Below are 11,450 nucleotides of genomic sequence, written 5' to 3'. Positions count from 1 at the left end.
TCACTGTACTCAAGCCTAGGCAACAGAGTGAGATCCTGTTTCAAAAAAAAAAGGCAGAGCTCAAGACATTTAAGTTTATTTTTCAGTTGTACTTTGGCATCTGTGTTACACGAGCTGTTCTGGAACATTCTAGAATGTGGATTTCTGAAGTGGGTCTGTAGTGGAGGCTTATAGAGTTTTCACTGGACCTGCTTTGATCCTGTCTCTGCTGTGCAGCCTTGTGCAGTTATACCAGCTCTCTGATGTGCAGCTTCCTCCTCTTTGAGGATGTCAATATTGCTACTTCATAGATTATTTTGTTACCTAAACTACATTAAAGTGAGGAGAACATTTCTTGGAAAATGTCTTTAGTCCCTGCAATTCTTACTTATCAGCCCAGCCTCCTCCCCTCTCCCCATCCCGGTCCCCTTGGCTCTCCATTCAATTCCCCATTTCCACCATTTGTCTCTCTAGCAGGGTAGGGAGGGGCTTGGGTTGCCCTGGAGGGGCTGGCCTGTGCTGGGTGAAGTTCACACCTGGGTATGCCCTCAGGAAAGGGGTCCCTGGGGACAGGGTAACCATCAGAAAGGCTCAGGGCTCCCCACTGCGCCATGCTGTCCTTTGTCCCATCTCTGATTCTGTGCTTACTGTGCCCAAGTATGGAATTGCAGGGTAGCAGCATGGGGACTTCTAGGTGGGCCTCTCCTAGCAGTGGGGGTTTCAGCCGATGAATTCAGTCTCCTGACATAGGTCTCCCTCCAAAAGGGCATGTCTTCAGGACAGCTGCAGCAATTCCACATCCATATCACTCACTTTCTAGTTTTTTTGTTTTGTTTTGGAGACAGGGTCTTGCTCTGTGGCCCAGGCTGGAGTGCAGTGGCGTGGCGCGATCTCAGCTCACTGCAACCTCTGCATCCCAGGCTCACGTGATCCTTCCACCTCAGTTTCTCAAGTAGCTGGGACCACAGGTGCTCACCACACCCGGCTAATTTTTCTGTTTTTAGTAGAGACGGAGTTTCTCTATGTTGCCCAGGCTGGCCACTTTCTTTCTTTCTTTCTTTCTTTCTTTTTTTTTTTGACAGAGTCTTTCTCTGAGATGAAGTCTAGCTCTGTCCCCCAGGCTGGAGTGAAGTGGCATGATCTTGGCACACTGCAACCTCTGTCTCCCGGGTTCAAGCGATTCTCCTGTGTCAGCCTCCTGAGTAGCTGGGACTACAGGTGCATGCCAACATACCTGGCTAATTTTTGTGTTTTTAGTAGAGACGAGAGTCTCACCATATTGGTCAGGCTAGTCTCAAACTCCTGACCTCAGGTGATCCACCTGCCTAGGCCTCCCGAAGTGCTGGGATTACAGGCGTGAGCCACCGCGCCCGGCCCTGGCTGGACTCTTTCTAGTTTTGCGATCTGTTCTCTCCTCTCAGCCTCACTGCAACCATGCGTGGTGGGTGGGGCCGGAATGACCCTTCCCCTCTTACATTTGGAGAAGTTGAGGACCGGGGTGAGCTCTGAAATCATTCATGCCCAGGCTCCCCGTTCGCCGGCCCATGCTGCCCTCTAGTGGCTGTGTGCGCACCTGCCTTTAATGGAGTCCAGGGCAGCCAGGACAACCAGCTCCGTCTGCAGAGAGCAGTGGCCAGCCTTCCCAGGACTCTGGGCAGGGGACTGTCCCCCTCAGGCACTGCATGCCTTCACCAGCTCCTCTTCCTGTCTCTCAGCATCTGGTTTAGATGCATAAATACATGATCATATATGTATATTTTAATTGTGCTAAAATACATATAAAATTCTCCATCACAACCATTTCTAACATTACAGTTTCATGGTGTTGGGCAACCATCACTACCATACATCTCCAGAACTCTTTTTTTTTTTTAATAACAGAGTCTTACTCTGTCACCCCGGCTGGAGTGCAGTGGTGCGATCTTGGCTTACGGTAACCTCTGCCTCCAGGGTTCAAGTGATTCTCCCACCTCAGCCTCCCAAGTAGCTGGGACCACAGGTGCCCGCCACCCCACCTGGCTAATTTTCGTACTTTTAGTGGAGACAAGGTTTCATCATGTTGGCCAGGCTGGTCTGAAACTCTGGCCAGCTTTTATTTTATTTTTAGATAGGGTCTCACTCTGTCACCCAGGCTGGACGGCGACTTTGACCTCCCAGGCTCAGGTGATCCTCTTACCTTAACCCCTTGAGTAGCTGGAACTACAGGCGCATGTCACCACGCGTGGATAATTTTTTTGTAGAGACAGGGTTTCTCCATGTTGCCCAGACTGGTCTTGAATTCCTGGGCCCAAGCGATTTGCCTGCCTCGGCTTCCCAAAGTGCTGGGGTTACACGTGTGAGCCCAGGCTCCAGAATACTATTCTCCTTCCCAAACTGAAACTCTGCCCCCATTAAACACTAAGCTCCTCATTCCTATTTTCCCCTAGTTCCTGGAAACTTCTGTTCTATGTTGTCTTTATGAATCTGACTAGGATACTCATATAAGCGGACTCATACAGTATCTGTCCTTTTGTGTCTGCCTATTTCACTTAGCACAATGTTGTCAAGGTGTATTCACATTGTGGTATGTGTCGGAATGTCATCTTTTTTTTTTAGATGGAGATCTCGCTCTGTCACCCACGCTGGAGTGTAGTGGCATGCTCTTGGCTCACTGCAACCTCCGCCTCTCAGGTTCAAACGATTCTCCTGCCTCAGCCTCCTGAGTAGCTGGGATTACAGGCGTGCACTACCACACCTGGCTAATGGCTAATTTTTATATTTTTAGTAGAGGTGGGATTTCACCATGTTGGCAAGGCTGGACTTGAACTCCTGACCTCAAGTGATCTGCCTGCCTCAGCTTCCCGAAGTGCTGGGATTACAGATGTGAACCACTGCGCCCGGCCTGCCATCCTTTTTAAGGCTGAAGAATCTTCCATTGTCAGGATAGACCATGTCTTGTCATCCGTTCTTCTGTTGATGGACACTTGGTTCCTTCCCCCTTTTGGCTATTGTGAGTAACGCTGCTATGAACACGGGTGCACAAATATCTTTTTGAATCTAGAGAATATATTTTATCTCTGCCAGTGAGTCTATCCAAAGAAAAGGGAAATCATCTTTGCCCGGGGTGTTCTGATTGTGCCTACACTTGGCAGGCACCCTTCAAGTGAGAGCAGAGAAAAGGAAGAAAAGAGGAATGAAAATTGGTTGGGAGGGTTGGGGTGGGGGAGGTGAATAAACACTATTGAGTGCTCCCCTTATGGAAAGATTTATACATGGGCAGCCCAAAAAGCAGAGGCATCTCCCAGAGTTTCATCCAGGTAACACCCCTCCAAACACACCCAAACAGAAGCATGCTAGGACATGAGGAATTACAACAAGGCCATATATATACATATATATATAGCCTTTTTTTTTTTTTGAGACGAAGTTTTGCTCTTGTTGCCCAGGCTGGGGTGCAATGGCATGATCTTGGCAACCTCCACCTCCCACGTTGAAGCATTTCTCCTGCCTCAGCCTCCAGAGTAGCTGGGACCACAGGTGCACACCACCACACCTGGCTAATTTTGTATTTTTAGTAGAGACAAGGTTTCGCCACGTTTGCCAGGCTGGTCTCAAATTTCTAACCTCAGGAGATCCACCCGCTTTGGCCTCCCAAAGTGCTGGGATTACAGGAGTGAGCCACCATGCCCCACCAATAAAAAATTTTTAAAAATTGCTTCAGATGAGAACATCAAGGCTGAGGGTTACTAACTTGTTCACGCTATTGAGTACAGAGATAGGTCTGAGATCTGGGTGGCCTGTCCCCAAGCCAGTGCTCTTTCAGGCCACAAACTGTCTCTTGGCCTATGCCCATGAAGGGATCCGAGGGGTCAGTGTGCAAGCTTGCAGAGGGAGAGCAGCCTGGTTACGTGCAGGGAGCATGCCCTGGGGGTGAGTGTTCTTTTTTTTTTTGAGACAGGGTGTCACTGTGTCACCCAGGCTGGAGTGCAGTGATGTGATCTCAGCTCACTGCAACCTCTGCCTCCCAGATTCAAGGGATTCTCCTACCTCAATCTCCCGAGTAGCTGGGACTAGAGGCATGCGCCACCATGCCCAGCTAATTTTTGTATTTTTTAGCAGAGGCGGGGTTTCGCCATGTTGGCCAGGATGGCCTGAAACTCCTGGCCTCAAGTGATCCGCCAACCTCAGCCTCCCAAAGTGCTAGGATTACAGGCATTGGCCACCACACCGGGCCTGAGTGTTCTTTTTTTTCGAGACGGAGTTTCCCTCTGTCGCTCAGGCTGGAGTCTAATGGTATGATCTAGGCTCACTGCAACCTCCGCCTCCTGGGTTCAAGTAAATCTCCTGCCCCAGCCTTCTGAGTAGCTGGGATTATAGGCATGCGCCACCATGCTCAGCTAATTTTGTATTTTTAGTAGAGAAGGGGTTTCCCCATGTTGGTCAGGCTGGTCTTGAACTCCCAACCTCAGGTGATCTGCCCGCCTTGGCCTCCCAAAGTGCTGGAATTACAGGCATTGGCCAGCATGCCCAGCCTGAGTGTTAATTCTTAAAGCATTTGGCTGCCCTAGTGAGGCCCCTGCAGCCAACCCCGTCAGTGGTGGCCCTTGTCCAGAAGAGGCACACCTGCGAGTTGGCCGGCATCAGTCTCTGGTGTTGGGCATGAGGCAGGAAACGAGCCCCTCCATCTGCTGAGCTGAGCCCCAGCACTCTTTGGACACCCCTGCCATAGTGAGCAGATGCCCAGCAAACATCTTTCCAGGGGTACTGCCAAAGGCCAGGGTTTACCTGTGTGACAGCTTATATGAAACACGGAAGAGCTTCTACCAGTTATGCATTTATTTTCATGTGTAAGAAGGAAAACATAACTAGCCTGTGAACATGACTGCATGGATACATGGGCTCGGCACAAGGCGAAAGCCAGGAGTGAGTGAAAACAAAATAACATGTTGATTTAAGTGAAATAACAGAACAGGATGCCTTTGGTTATAACAGTTCTGGAGGTGGTCTGTGAATGCAGAAGTTCGGGACTCCCTCCCCGCTCTAGGCTTAGGGCTAGACGCTGTGCTCTGGGCTGAAGCCCCTGGGTTCTATAGAGAAGCTCAACCAATGCATGGCCACTGTGGCATTCTCCCAGGAGCCTGTGGGACAGTGAGACCTAAGGCAGGTAAGCACATTCTGTTTAACTTGTCCATGCCCTACAAAATGTCTTAGAAGTGATGAAGCAACAACGATGATTCTCCCTCAAAGGGAAGAAGAATCTGCCAGGTGTCACTTTGAGGAGGCAGTGGTTACTAGACAGGCTGGGCTGCAGAGCCCAAGTGGGAGATTGCAGTGAGCCAAGACCACGCCATTGCACCCTGGTCTGGGCGACAGAGCAAGACTCCATCTGGAAAAAAAAGAGAGAGAAAAGAAAGCCAATGAGACACGATTAGGCAATCCACTGTCATGTGAGTTTGAGAAGGAAAGTAGAGAAAAGAGAAAGAAGTTTATTTAAAGAAAGGGTGGCTGAAACTGCCTAAATCATGGGAAAGATTTAGACATCCAAGTCCATGAAGCTTAAAGATTCCTAAAGAGGTTAAAACCAAATATATAGGCCGGGCGCGGTGGCTCACGCCTGTAATCCCAGCACTTTGGGAGGCCGAGGCGGGTGGATCACGAGGTCAGGAGATCGAGACCATCCTGGCTAACACAGTGAAACCCCGTCTCTACTAAAAAAAAATACAAAAAATTAGCCGGGCGAGGTGGCGGGCGCCTGTAGTCCCAGCTACGCGGGAGGCTGAGGCAGGAGAATGGCGTGAACCCCCGGGGGGTGGAGCCTGCAGTGAGCCGAGATTGCGCCACTGCACTCCAGCCTGGGCGACAGCGAGACTCCATTTAAAAAAAAAAAAAAAACCAAATATATATAATCACAATATAATCAAATAGTCAAAAGTCAAAGATTTTTTAAAATGTTGAAGAGGCAAGAGAAAAGTGACATGACACCGACAAGAGAATCTTCATTAAACTATCAGCAGATTTATCAGAAGAAACATTGCAGGTCAGGAGAGAATTAAAGAATATATTCAAAATGCTGAAAGAAAAAAACTGCCAGCAACTAATACTATATTTGACAAAGCTATCCTTCAGAAAGAAAGAATAAATAACATGTTCCCTAGACAAACAAAGCTGAGGGAATTCAGGACCACTAGGTCTACTTTAAAAGAAATGCTTAACGGAGTTTTTCAAGTAAAAATGAAAGAAAGCAGCTGGGTGCGGTGGCTCATGCCTGTAATCTCAGCATTTTGGGAGGCCGAGGAGGGTGGATCACCTGAGGTCAGGAGGTCAAGACCAGCCAGGCCAACATGGCGAAAACCCACGCCTTCTAAAAATACAAAAAATTAGCCAGGTGTGGTGGCGGGTGCCTGTAGTCCCAGCTACTCAGGGGGCTGAGGCAGGAGAATCAATTAAACCATGAGATGGAGGTTGCAGTGAGCCAAGATTACACCACTGCCCTCCAGCCTGGGCGACAGAGCAACACTCTGTCTCAAAAAGAAAACAAAAGAATGCTAATTAATCACATGAAAGCATAAGAAAATGTATAATATTCAGCAGTAAAGGTGCATATACTTGGGAGGCTGAGTCTGGAGAATTGCTGGAACCCAGGAAGTGGAGGTTTCAGTGAGCTGAGATCGCACCACTGCACTCCAGCCTGCCAAACTGCATCTCAAAAACAAAAAAACAAAACTTGAGGCCTGGCCTCCTGCTCCCCTCCCATCCCCCCTTCTGTGGGTCCAAGGTGCCTTGGCTGAGGAGGGGGCTGAGGAGTTGTGAGCCCCTGTCAGGAACCCCCTGCCCAGACCAGGTACTTGGCCCACAGGCCCCTGATGCCTGCGTCCAGCGAGGCCTCCGGTGGTGTCAGCATGTTCATGTGGAGGAACATGGAACCTTGCTCTGTGGCTGTGTTCTCCTGGTACTCTGTCCCCTTCCTGACCCCTCCCTGCAGCCGCGTGAGGCCCAGCAACCTGCCAGTCACTCAGTGGCCTCCAACCAGAGCAAAGAACCTGCCAAGTCAGCAGCTGTTGCTCATGAGTGTCCACCAGGTGGGACAGGGAGTGCTGACCCTCGGCGGCCCCCTGAAGCCACCTGCCCTGAAAGCCCAGGGCCCAGAACCCCACACACTTTGGGGGTGGTGGAACCTGGTAAGGGCCCATCTCTCACCACAGAGGAGCAGCCCTGGGCCCCTCAGGGGACCCCCTGCTGGACAGCGAGACAGAGAATGACCACGATGATGCTTTCCTCTCCATCATGTCTCCTGACACCCAGTTGTCTCTGCCACTCAGATGACGTCAGGCCCAGTCCTTCAGTGCCCTGTGCAAGGAACAGGACTCATCTTCTGAGAAGGATGGATGCAGCCCCAACAAATGGGACAAGGACCACATCCAGTGGCCCGTGAGTGGCGGTCATGATCTTCAGCAAGTGGCACCAGGCCTTGGCAGGGTGCACCAGGGTCACCCCAATCAGGATAACTGGACCGTCAGCCAGATCCTGAGCGAGCAGTGGTACACCCTGGGGCCCAATGAGATGCAGAAGTACCACTACATGGCCTTCCAGGTGAAGGTGGCCCACTTGCAACAAGGACCGAAAGAAGTCCAGCTCAGAGGCCAACCCCACAAGCCAGGGGCTAGCAGGAGGGCACAAGGGTTTGCATGTCAGAGACGGGCACTGCCACTGCCCCTGGGGTGTCCTCTGAGCTCCTGTCAGTTGCAGCCCAGACACTCCAGAGCTCGGATACCAAGGAGCAGCTTCTGTGGGGCAGAATGGCTGCACACAGTCAGGGAACCTGGCTCAGCCTGGCCCAAGCCTTCTCCTACAGTGGGGTACACAGCCTGGACAGCAGGGAAATGGACTGTCAGGCACTACAGGAACAGACACAGGTGGTGTCTGGCACTGCATCATACTCTGGCCCAAAGCCTTCTATTCATATGGAGCTCCAGGCCACTTTGCAGCCCCTGGTGAGGGAGGTGACCAGTGGGCAGCCCTGCTGCTGCCCACTTGAGCTGCTCATTCCCAGCACATGGCCAGTGAGGACATAGCGAGTGATGAGCACATGGTCATCCATGAGGAGGAGGGGGTGATGATGTCATTGCTGATGATGGCTTTAGCACCACTGACACTGATCTCAAGTTCAAGGAGTGGGTGACCAACTGAGTGGGGACAGCTCTGGGGAGGACCCAGAAGGCAACAAGGGCTTTGGTGGGAAGGTATTTACACCTGTCATTCCTTCCTCCTTTACCCTCTGCCACCCCTTCCTGGATCCTGAGCCCCCAGGGTCCCCCGATCCAACTGTAGTTTTTGGCAAGGTCTATGGTCCCACCCCATCCTCCTCCTCCACATACTTGGATGCTTCCTCCTCAACCTTGGCATCCACCTCCTTCTTACTGGGCCCAGGAGCCTTCAAGGCCCAGGAGTCTGGTCAGGGCAGCAGAGCGGGCCCCCTACAGCCCCTACCCCCTGGGGATGGGGGCCCAGGGACGCCTTCCAAGGCGACCTGGTTCTTCCCAATGGATCCTGCCACCTTCTGGTGCAAGAGACCTGAAAGTGTGGGTGACCTGGAGCTACCAGGCCCCTCAGTCATCATGGCCCCTCCCAACACTAAGGCTTTCTAGGCAGGAGCTGGGCTGAGCCACCTGGGGGGCAGAGTCTGAAGAGGAGAAACTGACTGGGTTTTGGGGGTCAGGACAGAGGGAACCCCATGGACATGGATCCCGCACTGGAGGACCCCATCGCGCCCAAATGCAAGATGAGAAGATGCTCCAGCTGCAGCCCGAAGCCCAACACCCCCAAATGTGCCATGTGCGATGGGGACAGCTTCCCCTTTGCCTGTACAGGTAGAGAAGCCGAGGACAGGCTCAGGGAACCAGAGACCGAGAAGGCGCTGTCCTGTTCACTGCATGCGCCCTGGACCAGTGCCAGCCCTGATCATGCAGCTCTTCCAGGCCCACTGCTTCTTCCTGTCCCCAGGCCACAGCCGCCCTCCAGGCCCACTATGCACACATCTTCCCCTCCAAGGTTTGTTCTGCCCCTGCCCTGACTCCCAGCCCTGCGGGGGTCCTGACCCCACCTCACCTGGCTCAGACTCTGACGCTGCCCTGGCTGCCCCACCACTGCCTCTGCCCGAGAGTCACGCGAAGCTGAGTTGGGGCAGGGGCAGCAGTGGTGCCAGCTGGGGGGCGGTCCAGTGGGAGGAGGCTCAGCCTCGTGGGCTGCTCCGTGGGACTGATGACTGCATGATCTTCTGGGCACCTCATGGATCTTCAACTGCAGGTGAAACGGATGCTGGTGGTGGGTGCAGGGCCGCTGGGAGCCGCTGCGTGGGTCCCAGAGGCTGGACTGGGGCAGGTGCCAACTGAAGCTGCTGGGGCAGCATGGGCAGGATGTTCTGCACACAAAGCTTGGAGAAGATGTATGAATAGTGGGTCCACTGCTGCTGCCCCTGCCCTGACTCCCAGCCCTGCCTGACCCCACCTCACCAGGCTCAGGCTCTGGTGCAACCCTGGCTGCCCTGCCACTGCCTCTGCCCCAGAGTTGGGGCCTCGACAGCCTGGCTGGAAGGGGACACCCCAGCCCTGCCTCAACCCCTGGGTCCCTCCATAATTACCACAGGCAGGTGGGGGACCCCAAAGAAGGTCCCAGGACTCACAGTACCCCCTGAGAACATGGACAGTATGTGGGGGTAGGAATGGAGGGCAGGATGGTTATCTTCTCCCGGGTAAAGACATATCATCCTTTCAGTTTGGGATAGAATAAGGCCTTCTCCTCTTTTTTTTTTTTTGAGACGGAGTCTTTCTCTGTCGCCCAGGCTGGAGTGCAGTGGTGCAATCTTGGCTCACTGCAACCTCCTCCTGCTGGGTTCACGCCATTCTCCTGCCTCAGCTTCCCGGGTAGCTGGGATTACAGGTGCATGCTACCACGTCTGGCTAATTTTTGTATTTTTAGTAGAGACGGGGTTTCACCATCTTGGCTAGGCTGATTTCGATCTGACATCGTGATCCGCCCGCCCCCGCCTCCAAAAGTGCTGGGATTACCGGCGTGAGCCACCGTGCCTGGCCAAGGCCTACTCCTGTTATATATACCCCCTACCCCTGCAGCTGTGCCGGGGGAAAGCTGGGCAGTTTCCCTCCTCAGAGCCCTTGTACCTACCATGCAGTGGGGGACCTTCAGAGCTTTTCACTTTTTGGAAAATAGCTCCTGCTGGGGCTACAAGATGGAGTGTGAAGAGGGCCTTGGGCCACAGGGAGGGGCCTGTGGAATAGGGGGAGTTCATGCACCCTTTCTTTCACCAGAGGGGCTGGACTCAGGTGAGTATGGGGGTGGGGACTCCTGCACTTTGACACAGGCAACGGGAGGGTTTTCTCCCCATTCCCTCTGCATTCCCAACTTGAGTTGTACTTTTTAAGAAAGTGATTCTCCCTCCCTTTGCCCCCTTCCCCAGAACAGAACACGTTGATCATGGGTGATATTTTTTATTGTGCCGAAAACTTGCCATGACTGTCATTAAAGCAGTTTAACACCAAATAATAATGAAAATAAAATAAAAACTTAAGGCTTGGTACAGAAAATCAGTATAAATTAATTAACTACCAAAATATTTATATAACGGTGGAAATATTCCAAAATTCCATACTTTGGAATTTATACACAAAAGATAAAAAAATTAGAGGCCAAGAGGCTACCGGAAGGGAAAAACGGGGCCCAGAAAGGCCATTGTGAGGAATGATGTGGGCCTAAAGAGGCCACTGGCAGGCGGGAGCTGGGTCTGCCAAAGTGGCCGAAAGGCAGGAGCTTTGGACTGGGGAGGCCGCAGTGACGCGAGGGCTAGCTGGACTTGGAGAGTCCACTGGGAGGCAGAGGCCGGGCCTGTGAAGGCCCTCGGAAGGCAGGAGGCTGGGCCTGCAGAGGCTGACTGGAGGTCAAGTTCTGGGCCAGAAGAGGCTGCCAAAAGTCAAAAGCGGGGGCCGGGAAGGCCGCTGAGAGGCATGAGCTGGGCTGGGCCGAAAGAGGCCACTGGGAGGCAATAGAAGCTGGGCCTGGAGAGGCTGACTCGAGGAAGTTTTGTACTGGAAGAGGCCGACGAGAGGCCGGAGCTAGGCCTGAAGAGCTTCGCTGGAGAAAGTTCGAGGCCTACAAAGGCCGATGGGAGCTGGGCAGGAGCTGAGCCAAAGGAGGTTGATTGCTGGGAGGCAGGAGCTGGGCCTGGAGACGCAGCCAGGAGGAAGAGCCGGGCCTGGAGAGGCCACCATGCGGGAGGCAGAGGCTGGGCTTCTAGAGGCCGACAGGAGGCAGGACCTGGACCTGGATGGGCCCTCGATGAGGACGCGTTGCTCCTGGGGAGGCCGCCAGGAGGCCGGAGCTGGGCCTGGAGAGGCCGACTTCAGGACGACTTGGGCGTGCAGAGGCCACCGGGAATCCCAAGCTGGGCCCAGAGGAGCCCACCGACCGGAGGCCGTTTGGGG

The 11,450-nt window shown here is 53.1% G+C and overlaps 1 pseudogene; it reads left to right on the top strand.

Moving 5' to 3' along the window:
- Positions 1 to 1,435: 1,435 nt before the first annotated feature.
- LOC116810568 (protein capicua homolog) lies at positions 1,436 to 8,603 on the top strand (annotated as a pseudogene).
- Positions 8,604 to 11,450: the final 2,847 nt, after the last annotated feature.

Source organism: Hylobates moloch, unplaced genomic scaffold (assembly GCF_009828535.3).
Source record: "Hylobates moloch isolate HMO894 unplaced genomic scaffold, HMol_V3 SCAFFOLD_1, whole genome shotgun sequence".
Classification (NCBI taxonomy): Eukaryota; Metazoa; Chordata; class Mammalia; order Primates; family Hylobatidae; genus Hylobates; species Hylobates moloch.
Note: the sequence above shows the minus strand (reverse complement) of the source record. Positions and strands in the feature narration are given on the sequence as shown.